The sequence below is a fragment of the Monodon monoceros genome, unplaced genomic scaffold, assembly GCF_005190385.1.
Source record: "Monodon monoceros isolate NGI ecotype Baffin Bay Population unplaced genomic scaffold, NGI_Narwhal_1 Super_Scaffold_14, whole genome shotgun sequence".
Taxonomy (NCBI): Eukaryota; Metazoa; Chordata; class Mammalia; order Artiodactyla; family Monodontidae; genus Monodon; species Monodon monoceros.
In genome coordinates, this window is record NW_021703770.1 from 56,173,096 (window position 1) to 56,191,319 (window position 18,224).

General features: G+C 36.8%; 1 protein-coding gene across 1 annotated transcript in view; it reads right to left on the reverse strand.

Moving 5' to 3' along the window:
• ZFHX4 (zinc finger homeobox 4) overlaps positions 1-18,224 on the reverse strand; it is a 181,247-nt gene that overhangs the window by 87,490 nt on the left and 75,533 nt on the right. The gene's annotated exons all lie outside the window — the stretch shown is intronic.

The window sequence follows — 18,224 nt, forward strand, 5'->3', positions numbered from 1 at the left end:
AAATCTGCATGCATGGAATAAACTTACATTTTCTATAAACAAAAATGTTTCTCTTAATTATATGTTAGATACACTAAAAAGTTAAGTAACTTAATTTGAAGTTTAATCTAATTCAAAACAGACACTGTGATGTGAAGCTTTTTCTTTTTTACCATTCACAGTGACCCGCAACAAATTTTTGCTAAAAAAAAAATCTGTTTTCGCAAGCTCTGCTGACTCTGATTTCTGCCCACAGCGTGTAACAGGATCCTCTTAAATTCTGATTTTTTCAATGGAAAAACTTTTACAACTCCCAAACATATTCTGTTACAGTAGTTTATTTTTTAAAAAAACTTTTCTCCCATTTTAATTGGGGTGGTTCAATTCCATACAAACAAGCAAACTCCCAAAATAAGAAAAGCAAGGAAGAGGAGAAATATTAATAACTGTGATTCAATATAAACTATGAGTTTTAGTAATTCATTAAAATATTTTTATGTGCTTCTTTTAAAATACATAAATGGGCACAGGTGGTATTTATTTGGTCTTAGATTGGTTGGATAAGGGTTAGCATTCTGAAATTCAGACAAACAAACAACAACTTCATACACAGGATCAAACATGTTGATTCCTACCTTCCCTCCCCCACCTCCCTCGCTTTTCGCATCTGAAAATGGTTAGTACGAAAAGAATAACTAGCTGGTGAGCCTTTCCAAACACCAAAAGACAGGGCCCATATATTATATTTGGTTAACGCTCATGGACAGAAGTTTTCGTATTTTGTTTTTTAAATCGAGTGAAGTGACGTTCTGTTCTAAAGCGTCATTCCCCAAATTTTTGTAAAAGGTTCAGTTTCTGATCATCCCCATTCCCAGAAAAAGCAGCTCAGCACAGCTCATGTAAGTGATGGCCCATCACCTGCAAAAACAAATGTTGCATGATTTACCTCCGAAAACAAAACCTTGAAGAGTCAAAAGGTGAGATTCTTGAGTACCTGGAGACAAGCTTTTCTTTCCTTAGGATGGACACTTACAAAGATACCCAAGCCTGGATCTAAACAGGAACATGTCTGTGCCCTTCACAACACACCAGCCTCAAGTCGGGTCCAAGAGGGAAGCGACAATCCAGGAACTGACCTCAAGTCCCAGCCACCAGATCTGCCTGAGGCCACAGGAAACAGGAGTGTGTGTGCCCCAGTCCGCACGGTGGGGTAGGGAGGGTGGTATTTGCTATTATAACCCACCAAAACACTTTCCAGAGGGGAGGGAGGAGAAATTAAACTCCTTTTTTTTCTCATGTAAATTGAGGACCCATTCACCCCAATTGGTATTCCACCAATGCCATTTCTAAGATTTCAGTCTTCGATATATTTATTAATAAACAAATCACCCGGCGATTTTCTTTCCAGCACAGTAGACCTGTTTTCCATACCGCCTAGGAATCTGTATGCTTGTTGATTCGAGTGCATTAAAAATGGCACCAAGAAAAGGAGCAAGGGCTATTTAACAACGCATTTCCCTGTGTCTCCAATCTGCGCTGTCTCGCACAGAACCTCGTTTCTTGTCACTCTGCTGTTAAGAACAGCAGGCCACAGCCATTCAGGCTGCCCCATCAACTGTGAGTTTTAATTTGAGCCACTTTCACATTTAAAAAAAAAAAAAAAACAACTTACTTTTTCCGCCAACCCATCTTTACCCCGTGTTGCACCACCTAAAGCTTTCAGGCAATGCTCCACTCCGGATCAAGCCAAGCATATCAAGGGTGCCTGCAACACTCACAGGCTAATGAACAATGCACAAAAACAAAAGGAACAGCAAGACTCCTATTATCTGATCTTCCGTAAAACACAAAAACGGCCTTCTCTGGTACAGAGGAAGTGCCAGGAAGCCTGCAGGTGTGAGCCAGTTAAAAGAAAAGGCTTGGGCTAAATAGATTCTTTGACTGTCAGGGATTAGAGTCATGGCACTAGTGGTAACACACATCTTTTCCTTTAATTTACAAAATTTTCTCACGCGTCTGCAAGAGTTCACCCCATCAGGGGCTTTCTGAGGCCATTGAAATGTCTTAAGTTTTAATTAAGTTGGAGTTGTCAGAAGAAAGCTTTTTTGGCACAGAGTCAGGGTCATTAATTACTGCTATCTTTGTTTCTTTCTGTAAAGAGAGCTCTGCTGACTTGTTGGGTTCCTTACCCAGCCTACATTTTCCACCCTGCAGTTCCCATTCACTTCCAAGTGGGACTTGATTAAGCAGTTTACCAATTACTTCCATCAGTGTTAGGTACAAAGCATTTACACAATCTTAAATCTTTAAAAAAAAAAAAAAAAAAAGCATTTCTCATTAGTGGTTTAGGGAACAGTATTAATAACAAATTCATCTAGCCGCTGGATTCTTGCATTTAAATATAAACATCCTCACATTTTTCACATCATTATCTATTCAAGCCACCTATTCATATTCTCACAGCCTGTGACTCTGCCTTTTAGGCAATGCTAATCAATTTTAAAATTATTTACTTTACCCTATAACACAGAACTCTAGCTGGAAATATCCAATTTTGCCTGCTATCTTTTCAATCAGGCCAATATTTTTATTGTTTCTAGATAAAATCGGCTGCCACTATCACTGATAATATTTTGTAGATGTAAAAGAGCAAAAGTTTTAGATAGCTTGTTAGTATGCTTCATATACCTCTAAAATAAATTTTTAGCTATTTGGACCAAGTATCTAGACCAGTACAAATCCTTTAGAATTGACTGTCTTGTAAAAAATTTTCAAAGTTCTAAAATATTACACAGACCTGAATATGTGTCATATATATCTAATTATGTATGTAAAAGTCAGTAAAATCATATTTCTTTTTTAAAAATCATGAATTAAAATTCTGATATTTATGGGAAAGTATACTATTTTGAAATAATTTGAAGTTATCTCCCTTACAGTATATATTTTGCATGTGTCCCTTAGAAATATCATACATAATTTCTTATTCTTCCATTTCACAGAAAAAATAGCAAAAGCAAAACAGTTTATTTAATATTCAGAAGTGAGAATGAAGCTGAATAACTCATTCTCTCAAAAATCAGGAAACATAAAATAGAGTAAATGTGAATCAAGACAGATGTATTTCTGTCAGCCAATATGGCTAGAATTAGTCTTTGAACTTAATAACATCTATTTTTAAATCTGAATGAAATGGATGGAAAAAGATTTACAAACCTGGGCAAATTCAATTACCAGAAACACCCATTTCTTCCTGATGAACATATGATACCACTTCAAAATATTTTTTTCCAGTAATCTCATCGTCACCTGCCATGATTAACAATAACAAACGTGTTACCACCAAATATGTGCCATTTCAGACCCAGGGCCCTGAATGCCATAATAGCACTCATCACTATAATGATAATGACTCATTATTATCTGATGATTCTCAGATGAGAAACTTCTGAGCCCAGAATTTGGACTAGACTCTAGGGTAGGGAAAGCCAAAACAACCAGTGCTTTCATTCATTCGGGTCCAAAAATGGGTCGCTTTGGAAGGGATAGGAAAATTCCTGATTTGACTGAATAGCTGATGCTGTCGTGTCTCCCAGATAAAACTGTATATTTTTTATTTTTTTGCCAGTATACTCTTTTACTTATTAAGCCTGAAATGATGTGCCTGAAAAAGAGGGGTATAATTTTCCTCTAGTCCTCAATAAAAGTTCTAAATGTCATTTCTAATCCATAGCAAAAGATATAAATTTAAAGTATAGATGAAATAAATTAGATAATCAAATTAGCTACTTAGTTCATTTAAAAAAATCCAAGTTTTCTAAAAAGTAGTGTAGTAATAGTCCTACATAGATTATTTCAAAGCCAAATATTAAAATGAAACTCATCTTCCAGGGTTAAACAGTTACAGAATGTGAAGGCTCCATTCTCCCACCCTTTGTTTACATATCTTTTGTATCAACCCAGAGGAGACCAAGAGTTAGAAGACTGTTTTTCACCTCCAAACCACTTGTAAAAGTACTAGAATTAAGTAAGCACTTAAGAATTGAGTCAATGTAAACAAAAATATGTATGACATATAAATCATTAAACTCAGAACTCAACCAACTTACTAAATATGATTATAGAAAAAGTATATTATTTACAGATTTAGATAATAATTCTGTGACATTTAACATCATCTAATAACTCTATGAACCAATTTAGCCCACCTCTAGTTTATCTGAATATATCTGACTATAGTATGGATAGAGTATTTCTAAATATGGATCTTTCCTATATTAAACTTTTTCTGGATTGTCTGAGTAAATGTCAAATGGTTATGTGGAGTTTGGAAAGTTAGTGAGATACACTTTTTAACCATTTTTAATTCCACAAACATTCGGTGCATGCACCACGGCAAGCGTTGCACGAGGTACTGGAGATCCAAAGGAGGCCCAGTATCCCCTCAGTGAACTTGTGGCCTCAGAGAAACAAAATGAACCCAAAAAACCTGGTGCAGTAAGGTCACTCCCTGGGGAGAAACAGGAGATTCCACAGGAGTAGATGAAAGGCCCTTCTGGCAGGTCCACCCACAGTTAGCCTTGTGGACAGCAGGTGGAAGGGCAGCCAAAACGGATAGAACAGCATGTATCATGCCTACAGGTAACAGAAAGTGTGGCATATCTGATGCACTAGGAAGTGTCCTGAGAGGCACATTTGGACAGAATGCGAAGTACCTTGCATGGCAGGCTGAGACTGGACTCAGAACTGAGTGACTTGGGGAGTCACTGAAAGATGTGAAGTGGGAATGAGACGGGTTTAGTCTTCATGTTTCATAAAGACCACTGCAGCCACAGCAGACTGGACGAGCAGTCTGGCTGTATGGCCCTTAAAACAAAGGCCAACAACAAGTATTGGCATAGCTCATCACTGTTCCTCCTCTTGGCTCCTGGCTTTTGCCCTAATTCTCTTGATACTTCTCAATCTCCCCTACCCATTACGTGTTTGTGTCTTCCAGAGTTTAGTATCATATTCAGGTGACTCCCAATTTCTATCTCCGACCCAGGTCTTTCCTCTGGGATCTAAATTCATTTCCTACAAACGCCATCTTGGTATATCCCCTTGGATGTCTCAGGGCAACCAAAACTCAAAAACTACAACACTGAACTGATTCTCCCTTTTTACTTGTCCCCTACTCTTTCCCACACTAACTTCTACTGAGTCCTTTTTTATACACTAGGCACTATTCTAAATGCCTTCTGAACATTCTTTGATTCAATCCCCACAATATGGCCTACAGAGTAGGTACTAATCTTATCCTCCATTGTAGAGATGCCGAAATTGAGGCATGCAGAAATTAAGCAGTTTGCCCAAAGTCATAGTGTCGATGACAGAGACAGTAGTCTGAACCCCTGCAGTCTTTACCATGACACCATATTCCCTCCCCAATCATTTCCATTAGTGGCACCTCAAATTAATTCAGGGGTTCATTCCAGAAATCTGGAAGTCACCTTTGATGCTTCTTCTTCCTTACCATCTACCTCTAAATTATCACTCCTTCTTAAATATACCTCTTATTTCTCCATCTGTCAACTTTCCTACCTGTTACCACCTCTCAGGCCATCAACTATTATTCCTTCTATTCAATTCTGACAATAACCACAAGTGCCTTGAAAAAGCAATCTGATTCTGATTCATGCATTCAACAATTTATAAAACATTTGTTATATGCCGTGCACTATTCTAGGTACTGGAATTGCAGCAGTGAATAAAACAAAGTCCCTGCCCTCACAGAGCCTAAAGTCAAGAAGCAAAAAAGAAATTAAAAAAATAAATACATAAATTCAGGTTTTGATAGGGGCTGTGAAAGAAAATGAAACAGGAAAAAGTAGGCAGAGAAGGTAGGGGTGGTAGAAGAAAACGCTATTTGAGAAGCTAATCTGATAAATTCACGCCCCGAGTTAAAACCCTTCAATAGTTTTCCTTTTCTCTTAGGATAAAACTTAAAATCATTAACATGACTCTAAGGTGACCGTATGGCCAGGCCTTTCCAGATCACTTCCAGTTTAATACCAATTGCCCCTTCATTTAAAAAATATTTCAGCTTTGAAGATTAAGTACATGGTCCTCATACCTAAGGGCCCTGCATGATTTGGCTTCAATCCAACTGTAGCTTTAGTTCATTCATCTTCTGCACTTGCTCACTTTACTCCAACTATCCTGATTTCAGATCTTCCAAGTAAGGTTCATTCCAAGGGTAGAGCTTCCAGAATTCCTTCAGCCTTGAATGCTTTCCTTCTCCACTTTGTCTTACTCCCATTCATCCTCTAAGTCATGGTTTTTCAGCTTAACAGTCTTTTCTTTTTCTTAAGAAACCTGCCCTTATTTCTTCACCTGTTGTACTCTGTATTTTTTCTTTGAAACATTTATCCCATTGACATTTAAATATTAATATCATTGGTTGATAGGCGTCTGTTTTCTCCACCCGACTAAAGCTTCACGATGGCATGGAATGACTCTTTCATATTCATTGTTTGATCTCCAGTACTTGAATAATGCCCAGCACATAGCAATATGCTAAATAATATGGTCAGAAAGAGTAATAGGGAGGCAGAACTAGTGGCAGGCAAGAGAGGAGTACCCGACAGACTGAAGAGTTAATCAGGACAAAATATCTGATAGTACTTCTTGACCGGATGAATATAGTGAGGAGCAGTAGAAAGAAGATTAAATATAGCTCCCTGCTTTCTTTCTAGCTACGGCAAGTGAATGGAGGATTCTGCCATGGACAGGCATGGGAGATGCAATATCATGACCAGGATGGAGAAAGGGATGTGCTGTATTTTAGACATCCTATATTTGAGACACCTGTGGGATGTCTAGATAGAGGTGATCATTTACAGCAAAATGTATTTGTTTTATAACAGTGATATTTTTAATAGAACCTGTGTCAACTCAGGTCCAAGAAAGCTTTAACAAGACTTGTGAAAAAGCTAGAAATTTCCATTTTGCCTGGCAGAAGTGTGATTAAAAATAAATAAATAAGTAAAATAAAAGCCATGGTCTTTATTTTGCCTATCCAGCCTCAATTTTGAGGAAGTAAGCTTCAGCTCACAGTGCTGAGATGGCAGCAGGAGGCTGAAATCCCCACCCACAGGTTTCTGATCACAGTTTTGTTTTTGTTTTTGTTTTTGCGGTACGCGGGCCTCTCACTGTTGTGGCCTCTCCCATTGTGGAGCACAGGCTCCGGTCGCGCAGGCTCAGTGGCCATGGCTCACGGGCCCAGCCACTCTGCAGCATATGTGATCTTCCCTGACTGGGGCACGAACCCGTGTCCCCTGCATCAGCAGGCGGACTCTCAACCACTGCGCCACCAGGGAAGCCCTGATCACGGTTTTGATTCCAAAAATGTGTATACTGTTAAGAAGTAGATAAAAAAAAAAAAAAAAGTCATAGAATACCTAATAAGATGATAGGAGAAAATGTGATCAATGTAAAATATTAAACTTTTTTGGTTTATTTGCTGTTATTTAAATAATAATTTTTAAGATTTTTGGCTCCATGCACTGATGTATATGATAATTTGCAAAGAGAATGACATCAAGAGACCCTTTGATTCCAAAAGTAGAGTCAAGTCAAGGTGATTCAATGGAAAGCCTCTCATATAGAGAAAAGTACACAAGGCATACGAGATGATGTCACAAATATAAAAGCAGGTTCATTCTCCATGTTCAAAAGTAAGGATTTTTAGAGAGATCATTCTCATTATCCAGCACCCTGGGTATCCTTGCAATACTTGACATTGCCGGCCACCTTTTCTTTCTTGATATCTCTTCTTTTGACTTCAGTGGAAAGCTCTCTAAGCTCTTATCTTTCTGGTTGTTTCTGTTTTGTCTTTTTTGCTGTCTCTTCTTCTTTGTCTTAATACAACATAGATTTTTTTACTGTACTCTCTCTCTCTTTCAACAGCAAATCTCTCCTATATTATTTCCTTTTCTCTCATAGATTAATTTATCTCCTTGATGCAGATCACTCACAAATCAAGATACCTAACAGTGACCTTTCTTCCTAAGCTCACATCACGCCTCTAACAACCCAAAATCTATCTCCACCTTTTCTTCAAATGCTACAATCCACACGTGAGTTCATTATTCTTCCTTTTAAACCTGTTTCTGCTCCTCCTTTGTGTCCTCTATGTTTCTGATTATAATACAAAACAGAAATGTGGGTGTCACCTCAGAAACCTTCCTTTCCCCTGCCTTGGGCATCTAGTAAGTTGTTAAGTATTTATCTGTTCTAATACAGTCTTCATCCTTAACTTTCTGCTCCCATTGTCCCTACCAAAGCTATTTACTTCATGGGAACTACTGTCATCATCCCCTAAATAGCTTGACTATACTCACAAGGTGAGCACTTAGCATCATGGCCTGCATTATTACTCTTTATTACCATTAATATTATTCTTATATCATAGTATGCCAATCCTGTAATCAAAATCCATCAATGGCACCCTACCCTAGTGTTTACTGAATTCCCAAATCCTTAACATATCATTCAAAATTTCACATTCCTTTCTTGATTATTCCATTCCTTGCTCCATTCCTTGCAAGAAAAACCGAACTGCTCACCTTTTTTATTAAATACCTCCAACTTACTCCCTTATCTATTTGCCTTTGTTCATAGTCTCCCCACTTCCTATCCTTTCCACTTTCCTGTGCTTACATATCCAAATTCCACCCATTATTTAAAGCCAAATCCAAATGTCACCTCAACGATACAGCCACTATGGAGTACAGTATGGAGGTTCCTTAAAAAACTAAAAATAGAGCTACCATATGATCCAGCAACCTCACTCCTGGGCACATATCCAGAGATAACCGTAATTTGAAAAGATACATGTACCCCAATGTTCATAGCAGCACTATTTACAATAGCAAGACATGGAAGCAACCTAAGTGTCCATCAACAGATGAATGGATAAAGAAGATGTGGTATATATATATATATATATATATATATATATATATATATACATACACAATGGGATATTATTCAGTCATTAAAAAATAAGAAATGATGCCATCTGCAGCAACGTGGATGGACCTAGAGATTATCGTACTAAGTGAAGTAAGTCAGACAAAAAAATATCATATGATATGCCTTATATGCAGAATCTAAAAAGAGGATATAGATGAACTCATTTAAAAACCAGAAATAGACTCACAGACATAGAAAACAAACTTATGGTTACCAAAGTGGAGGGGAGAATGATAAATTAGGAGTTTGGGATTAAAATATACACACTGCTACATATAAAATAGATAACCAAAAAGGACCTACTTGTATAGCACAGAGAACTATACTCACTATCTTGTAATAACCTTTATAGGTTATTGGAAGAGAATGTAAAAAAAATAATATATACATTTATATATATATATATGTATAACTGATTCACTTTACTGTATACCTGAAACTAACACAACATTGTAAATCAACTATATTTCGGTAAAAATTAAATAAACAAAAACAAATGTCACCTCAACAAAAAAGACTTTCTCAACCACTACAACCAGAAATATCCTTGTCTCCCTTTAAACAAAACATTATTTTATCTGAATCCCTCATGGTGTTTAACATATTTACTCTTTCATTGCACTTACTTACACACATGTCTTATTTACTCCAACTATGTGTTTACTATAGGCTGTCCAATCCATCTCTACAAAATGGATTCAATAACGAACCACGTGCTTCCATTTAGAAAAGTAGTTCTCTTTTAATAGCAATATTGTATTTTGGAAGAACAAAGTTTTACAGAAAGCGCAAAATTCAATTTTTGCTCTACCTCTTAATAGCTATTTGTCTTTTAGAAGTTAATCCCTTGAAAGCTCAATTTCTTTTGTAAAGTATGGCTAATGCTATCTGTCTCACATATACTTATTTATTTATTTTTGGCTGAGTTGGGTCTTTGTTGCTGTGCGCGGGCTTTCTCTAGTTGCGGCAAGCGGGGTCTACTCTTCGTTGCGGCGCGCGGGCTTCTCACTGCGGTGGCTTCTCTTGTTGCGGAGCATGGGCTCTAGGTGCGTGGGCTTCAGTAGTTGTGGCACGTGGGCTTCAGTAGTTGCGGCACGTGGGCTTAGCTGCTCCATGGCATGTGGGATCGTCCAGGACCAGGGCTCGAACCTATGTCCCCTGCATTGGCAGGCGGATTCTTAACCACTGCGCCACCAGGGAAGCCCTGTCTCACATATTTTTAATAAGATTGTCAGGCAATAACACACAGACCGCTGTGTGCAGGTATCTGATAGATGCTGTCTCTCTTTCTCTCCCCATTCTATTTGCAGTAGGTCTCTAAGAAGGCTTATGTACCCACGAATGCTGATTTTACTGAGCAGCATTCAAAGACGTGCTGGGAGAACAAGAGCACGTGAGATCTGGGGATGAAGAAGGCCAGCCGGCCAGGAGAACCCAAGCCCTGTTTCCTAGTCATTAGGGCAAAACTGAAGAAAACACAACGGTTTACCTAAAGAATTTGTCCCAACCCAGAAATATCAACATAATGTTAATATGAGTTAAGAAAATGGAAGGAATTGGAACTAAAGTTCACTGACTAAATATAAGGGGATGTAATAAGATGCTTTTCCGTTACCTCATTTAATCTCTATTTTACTGATAAGGAAACTGAGCTCCTGTGAAATGAAGACACCTCTGTCACCTATCTGGTAATAAAACTGAGATGCAAGTTTAGGACACGCTGATTCCTATGCCTGTGTCATATTTATTGCGTCATGTTGAGACAGATAGACAGACAGACACACACACACACAGAGACACCACTTTATGAGAGAGACAGAGACAGTGAATGAAACAAGGGAACTCTGATTCTCTGAAGAGTCTGTCTTTCTGCTGGGTTTTGACTGGGAGTAACTGAATATTAGAAAGGGAAAGAAAACTATATTAATAGAAAAGCTAGCATGGGTCCCAAACTATGCTGACCAACAGAACGCTGCAGACTCATTCTTGAGAAAGGAAAAGTTCCATTTTCTTGAGATAATAAATTATTCCTTTCACTAGTAATTGAAAAGCAGTAAAAATACCTTTTTGTACGTTCTAAAAGAACTTTTAAAGAATTATTATAAAATGTTTCAATAAATCAATATTCAAATAAATTGCTCTCAAAATATTCTGCTGAGCATTATTTTACCGGCTAACCTCCATTCTGAACCAAAAAGAGAAAAGGGGAAAATAACTAGAAAATTTGCTATTCTGATCTTAAATCCATAGATCCTTGTAAGGCCTACAAATCCCATGAGATATTCATTTTTGATAATCAATAATACAGGATTCAATATTTTCCACAGCCCCTGGCCACAGAAATAATAGTGTTTTTACTTTTCAAGCAATAACTAAAATTGGATATTTCCTCAAAGAAAGGTTATTCATATACTTAAGTTACATGTGCTTCTATGTTATGCTATACATCACTTTAAATATCCAAGTTGCAGTAACTTTTGAATAATTTGTTAAGTCATAAGACGGCCACACAAAATGTTGATTTGATTAAGCTCTCAGCAACCTCCCACCACCAAATCACATTAAAATTGGGAGAAAAGAGACACAAAAATATTTGCTAGAACCAGAATTAAGACATTAAGATGCTTCTTAATAAAAATCCCAATTACTTGAATAAAACTTTTGACATCAACTGGCCTACATGACCAATTTTCAACCTGTCCTTTTTAACACTTGCTCCACAAGATTTCTAGAAAATACGGCAGTACTTTTATCACGTAATTAATCATTTTTCAAAGTTCCACCCTATTTGTGTCTAATACTTTTAACACTCTTTATGTTCTAGCCATTTCTTCTATCACTGAGGGATATAAGGCACATTAGAAAGCTTTCCCTGATTTCTCTTAGCTCTTTAACTGTGGTCATGCCATATATGTGTTATGATATAGATGAAAGCATGGAGTTTTGAAGTGGGATAGATTAAAATTTGGATGCTGCTTCTTTAATTAATAGAAGTATGATCTTAAGTAAATTATTTAACCACTAAGCCTCATTTTTCTCTTCTTTTTATTAAGAGCTATAATAACTACTGCATGGGCTGATTTTGAAGATTAAATAAAATAACAGGTATGCGGTACCTAATAGTACTGTGCCTAGCAATGCAGCAGATAGGGAATAATCTGTTCTGTTGCCCTTTTTGTGGCAGTCTATATTCTGGCATTTTAATTCCTTTTATCCTCATGGATATTCAGTAATGATATAGGAACACTGACATCATGCTACATATCAAACTGTCATCCAGTTTTGGTCCCATGTCACTTAAAGGTGATTTCTGCTGGGATTATGGTTGTTTATTAGAGAAGAAAAGTTCCTTTCATTCAAGATATATCAACATATACTTATAAAATATTAATATTTGAGTAAAACTACCTTTAAATATTTATTACCCAAATTACCAAAAAAGGGGCATACACCAAACTATGTTCTGAAATTGATTCTTTTTAAGAATTTTGGCACATCTACAATTTTATATACTCAAGAAGTCTTCATACAGACAAATGTGTGGTTTAGTTAACATTTATAATGATTTTTTTAAATTGCAGTTTCTGGGACAACTTTGTACAAGGATTTATTATTGTATTTAAGTAGTGTCTTAAGGTATAATTTTTATGGTCTATTAAGAATAACTATCAAGTACCTCAAACACAACTAAATGAGGTGGAATTACTGTTAACTTGTATTTTAGGTTACCAAGTGCCCAGGCAATTCCAACCCACTGTATCTGGAATGGTATTTTATGACAGCTTGTGACTTTCTACGTTGAGCTTCCTTGACTTAAAATTTTTATGAGATTGAAAACTGGCCTCTGAGATGGTGACTAAAAGTTGGGTCATTAGTCTTCACCTTTTAAGAAATAATGTCTCAGCAGGCTGTATTTGAACCACTTGAGCTCCAGGAGGTGTTAACAGAGTTGTTAATTAACCTAGGTCTGGAACCTATTGTGAAGAATTCCAGAAAGCTGGAACAATAGTGAGGTACTACTTAACCCACAGCAGGGAAGAAATGGCTTTTGCTTCCAATAACATAGTCAAAAAATTTAATAATATGGACATTAGGTTAAAAAAAGAATGGCAACCTGAAACTAATGGTCAGAAAAAGAGGCAAACTGACATTGCCTCCGAAAGGACCAGCTGGAGTGGGAATGGACAGAGCTGGACATTTAGAGATTCCGTCTTTTTGGAACAATCTCCATCTCTACATATGAATATGAATGGGCAGTAAAAGAAACAGCAAAATGGCATCTCTTCTATATTCAAGCCTTTGACCAGCTCAAGTCTTTGCTTAAATCATCCAAGATTTCAAAAATCCACAAGGATAGAGATTTCATGGCTTTCCTTGGTAAGCTTGTTCTAATGCTTAACTATCCACTTACAGCTGAGAAGATCTCAAGGTGAAAATAATCTCTACTTAATTTCACAGTAAACCCAGTTGGTCTATAGAACTAGAGAACTGGCTAGCATAAACAAATAAACAAACAAAACAATTTCTCCACTTCTTGGACTAAAGTTACTAAATACTCCTTAGTCATCCCCTTTCTAGATTAGTATCAGTGATATTGACAATTTCCTTTGAGAAATTGTGTAAAGTGTTTTAATGAGCTTTGTCCCTTTTACATTTCTCTATATAGCTTTTTTAAAAAATATGTAATCCTAAACTCTCTATATAAGATCTGACCAATACAATGAGAGAACCCCTATTGCACTCTCAATGCCCCAATACTCCCTTCATTTTGTTAATGTTGTTGAGATCAACCGTATAATTAAAGAAATAAATGATGATGATTACAAACATACGAATATAAAGTTTAGGTGCTACAATAAAACATGTAAAAATTAATGTGACCCATATGCTAAGATGGATCTTTAAATGATAAACCATCCTTATTAACACTTTTAAACCAGAAAGTTTATAACATGCATGATTGTTACTCTTATCATTTGTACTTGGACATACCTTTTAAGCAGTTTGTGTAAGTGCTTATAGTCTGTATTTTTTAGATAGAACCAAAGTAAATTTTGATTTTTACTTCATTTCCTCAATAACAATCAACTATGATATTTATGAGTTTCTCCTGGAAACACGTTTATTTACAACAATTATTGTATGTACCAATAAATCACGTTCTTGATTTTATTCATCAAATGTTAATGGTTCTGCAGACACCCACCTCTCCCATCCAAGGTTCTTACTGCTGAAGGGTCTCAGGTACCAGAAACTCTGAACCATAGGTTGGGAATTGCCTATTCATGGGGGGTGGGACTAGACAGAGTGGAGCGGCAGAAGGACCTCCACATTAAAGGTAGGAAAACCTAGGTCCTGATAAGAGAGGAAGGCACAGAAGAAAGAGGAAATAATGAGAATGGCTGCCCATCCTCAACATCTAGGTGCAGGGAACAAAAACCATGAGAAAAATAAGGTTTAATAAAGATGAGAGATAGAAAGAAGAGCCATGAGAAACCCTTTGATCCAGCACCTCTTAAGCAGAAAAGTTTCAAGGACAGATCTTGTGTGATATTATTTCCAGAGAAAGAATAATATCCCTTTGAGGAAGTTGGGATTAACATATACACACTACTATATATAAAATAAATAACCAACAGGGACCTACTATATAGCACTGGGAACTATACTGAATGTTCTGTAATAATCTATGAGGGAAAAATAATCTGAAAAAGAGTATATATATATATATATATATACATATATATATAACTGAATCACTTTGCTGTATACCTGAAACTAAACACAACATTGTAAATAAACTATACTCTAATTAAAAATATATTAAATAAAACAAAGAATAATATCCCTTTGCCCTTCAAACATCTCTTCTTTCATGTTCATTATTACATAGACCTTATTTGGAAGTGGTAATTGCTTTAATTCTGTTGAAGAAGTAGAAGGCTTATAACTGCCTCTATTTCAGGGCTTCCCTGGTGGCGCAGTGGTTGGGAGTCCACCTGCCAATGCAGGGGATAAGGGTTCGTGCTCCGGTCCGGGAAGATCCCACATGCTGCAGAGTGGCTGGGCCCGTGAGCCGCGGCCGATGAGCCTGCGCGTCCAGAGCCTGTGCTCCGCAACGGGAGAGGCCACAACAGTGAGAGGCCCACGTACCTCAAAAACAAAAAAACAAACAAACAAAAAAAAACTGTGTCTATTTGAGAGAATCAAAACTCTAATGAAAATGTGTTTTTAGACATAGCATAAAAGATGACTACAAAGTGGCATCATCTTGGAGGAAGACTCTAGACTTCTTGGAAAAGATAACAAAAAAGATGAGACCAGGGGTGGTAAATGTAAATTGGTTCTGTCTATATTTATTTGAACCTCCACAAATAAATAGTGTAAGAATTGATGAATCAAAATTTGTGCTTATAGCATCCCTGAGAAAAATGAATACATCTGGTTTCATCATGTTTCAGACTTGCTGGCTTGCACCTGATAAATTCCTGTTAACACATTCTAGTATTATGTATATTTGAAAGACTGTGAACAAAAACCACCTAATGCTTAGAACTTACAAAATATTGTTTACATATTATCTCATTTGATGTTCACAAAAAGTCAATAGGAAAGTCAAGGAAGACATTAATTTATTTTTATAAATCTGATTTTCTGACTTTTACTATTACATATATTCCTAATATTCCTAGTATCCTCAATTGTATTCTTCAATATTTGTTTTGTCAACTAGAAGTTCCTATGTCTAATGCAGACATAATTACTGTCCTCTAGGTAAATCTGCTTCTTTTCTCCTGACTTCATACTTCCTATAATCTCCAGGAGGCTATCTCTATAAATACTAAGAATGTAATTGGGTGTTCTGGACCAGAAACTAGTCATACTTTCTTTGTAGCACTAGTGGGATGGTGTCTTACTCATTCACGATGGTATCTATTAAAACAAAGTACTCTTGTAAAGCATCTCAATGTGTTTTCATTGAACTACTGGCTGTCCTCCAGAGGGGTAGGCCCACTCCAAGAAAGCATTCTAAAAATCTTGATTTTATTTGTAAGTAATTTTTCTCCAAATGACCTTTCAATTTTAGAGTATTCTACCCAGTCATATTAGTACTAAATAGCCCAAACAAGACAACCCACTGCAAATATTCCCAAGTGATCTATTGTAACATGTTTCCCTCAGCATCATTCTGTGTGTGGAGTCAAAGAGATGGCTCTAAAACTCAGGCCAGAAAACAGTCAAAAAGGGGACATTTGCTTCTGAGTCTCATTTAAAACTCAACAGCCTTTATCTGTGAAACATTCCAAAGTTCAAGAATCAAATGATTTTTTCAGTCTGAATACTAAAGCACTTTTGCTTATATTTTAAAACACATGTATTGTTGAAAAGAGTAGTTTTCATCTCTTCAGATTCAAGATTCTCTTTTTATAATGTCCCCTTTACTATACTGAAATAAAATCACATGTAACGTTAACTATCTACACACAGAAATTAAACAACTCAATATAATGACCTACGTGTATAAAGACAGAGAGAACAAAAGGAATGTAAAATAAAACAATACATATTTCACTTTGGAGAGGCTGAGGCATGGCCTCATGTACAATGAAAGAGGTATATGCTTGCAGCCATAGGTAGCAATAGCGTCACTGTGGATTCACAAGCACAAAGTCACCTGGTTAAAAGTGTCTTGCACAGCCAACTCACATTTCACGAGGAGGCTTCTTATTAGTGATGCAGTTTCTCAAAATGGTAAAAAGTACAGTGGCAACCCCAGTTCTAACAGGCGAGGTAAAAGACGCTTTGAAAAGCTGACTCTCAGCTCTCAGAAATAAAGCAGAAGCTCTCGCACATTGCAGTGGTCCAGTGGATCTGACCCACAACTATGAAATGCCTTTAGAAATCTATTACTGTGATCACCAACATCACCACAGATTTTCAGAACACCCCTAGGACAATACTACCCCTGCTTAAACCTAGGAAGTCAACCCAGACTTCCTACTGAAAGCCAGGCTGAATTTGAACTGTCCGTGATCATCCTGGCTCAGAAAAGCTTTCCCTAGCTCCCAGGACTAAGGGATTAAAGTTCTCTGTTTACATGTCTCTTTCACAGCACATACCTTAATTTATCAGATATGTGATTTTAAAGTGTTTATCTCCACTTTCAAGCTGTAAGCCCCACGAAGGCAAGTCAGCATCTGTCTAACCCTGTAGCCTTAGTTCTGAAACTGTTGTCAGCACATGGTAGGTGCTCAACGATAAAGGAATGTTAATGAAAGAATGGATAAATGAATTTGTATCCACTCAAAAGTTTGAAGCCCTGACATACTGTTTCACCGGGTAAGGTGCTGAGATATTGATCTCTGAGTATGTATATCTACCTATTGTACTGAACGTTAGGTGCATCTTTAGAAATTTTTTAAAAAAGGAAAAAGCTCTTAGGAGAAACAATAAAAAGAAGTCAAAATGAGAAGGCAGTTCTTCCTTATGTAATGAACTCAATATGTATTGTAGAACACAGCCTAAAAACATATGATCTTTAGATTCTTATTAGTAGACTAGGTGATCGCTTGAATTGCCAAAAGAATATTTTCAAGATACTAAATGAATATTTATGGTTTCTGTAACTAAAAATGGCTTAACAACATAACCTTCGGACAACGTATCTTAAGAACTGAAGAATCGATCACTTACATCATTTTCCCGCCTTAATATGATAGTTTCAAGCTGTCTCTCATGGAGAGTGTTTTTTACTTTATTTATATCCTATTTCATTCCACAAGAGGTTTGAGGTCTATATTATAAAGGAAGCATTTCTATCCTTGGTAAAGACTGAACAAGTTCTTTGACTTTTTATCTTGGAACTGAATAAAATCAACCAAATTAGAACTCAAGATAAAGGTTGAAATATCTAAATGTTATAATAATGAATTTAACTATGCAAACGCATCTCCAAACCAAAACTTAGCCAGATGTTCAATCATCATTTCTGCTTTTCCAAGTGTCTGCAGTTCCCTCTCTTAGAATACTGGAGCGCTCAAATCTTTGATAGTTAATTGTACAGGATTACTGTTGGGCAATCGACCAGCTCCCTGGCCTGGGGGCAGATCATTTTATTTAATGGTTCATCACCAAGACTTTAATAGCACAAAGGACAACACAGATCACTGCAGTATCACAAAAGTGACCAACCAAGAGTCAGCCCATCCCACCTGGGAGGAATTTCACTT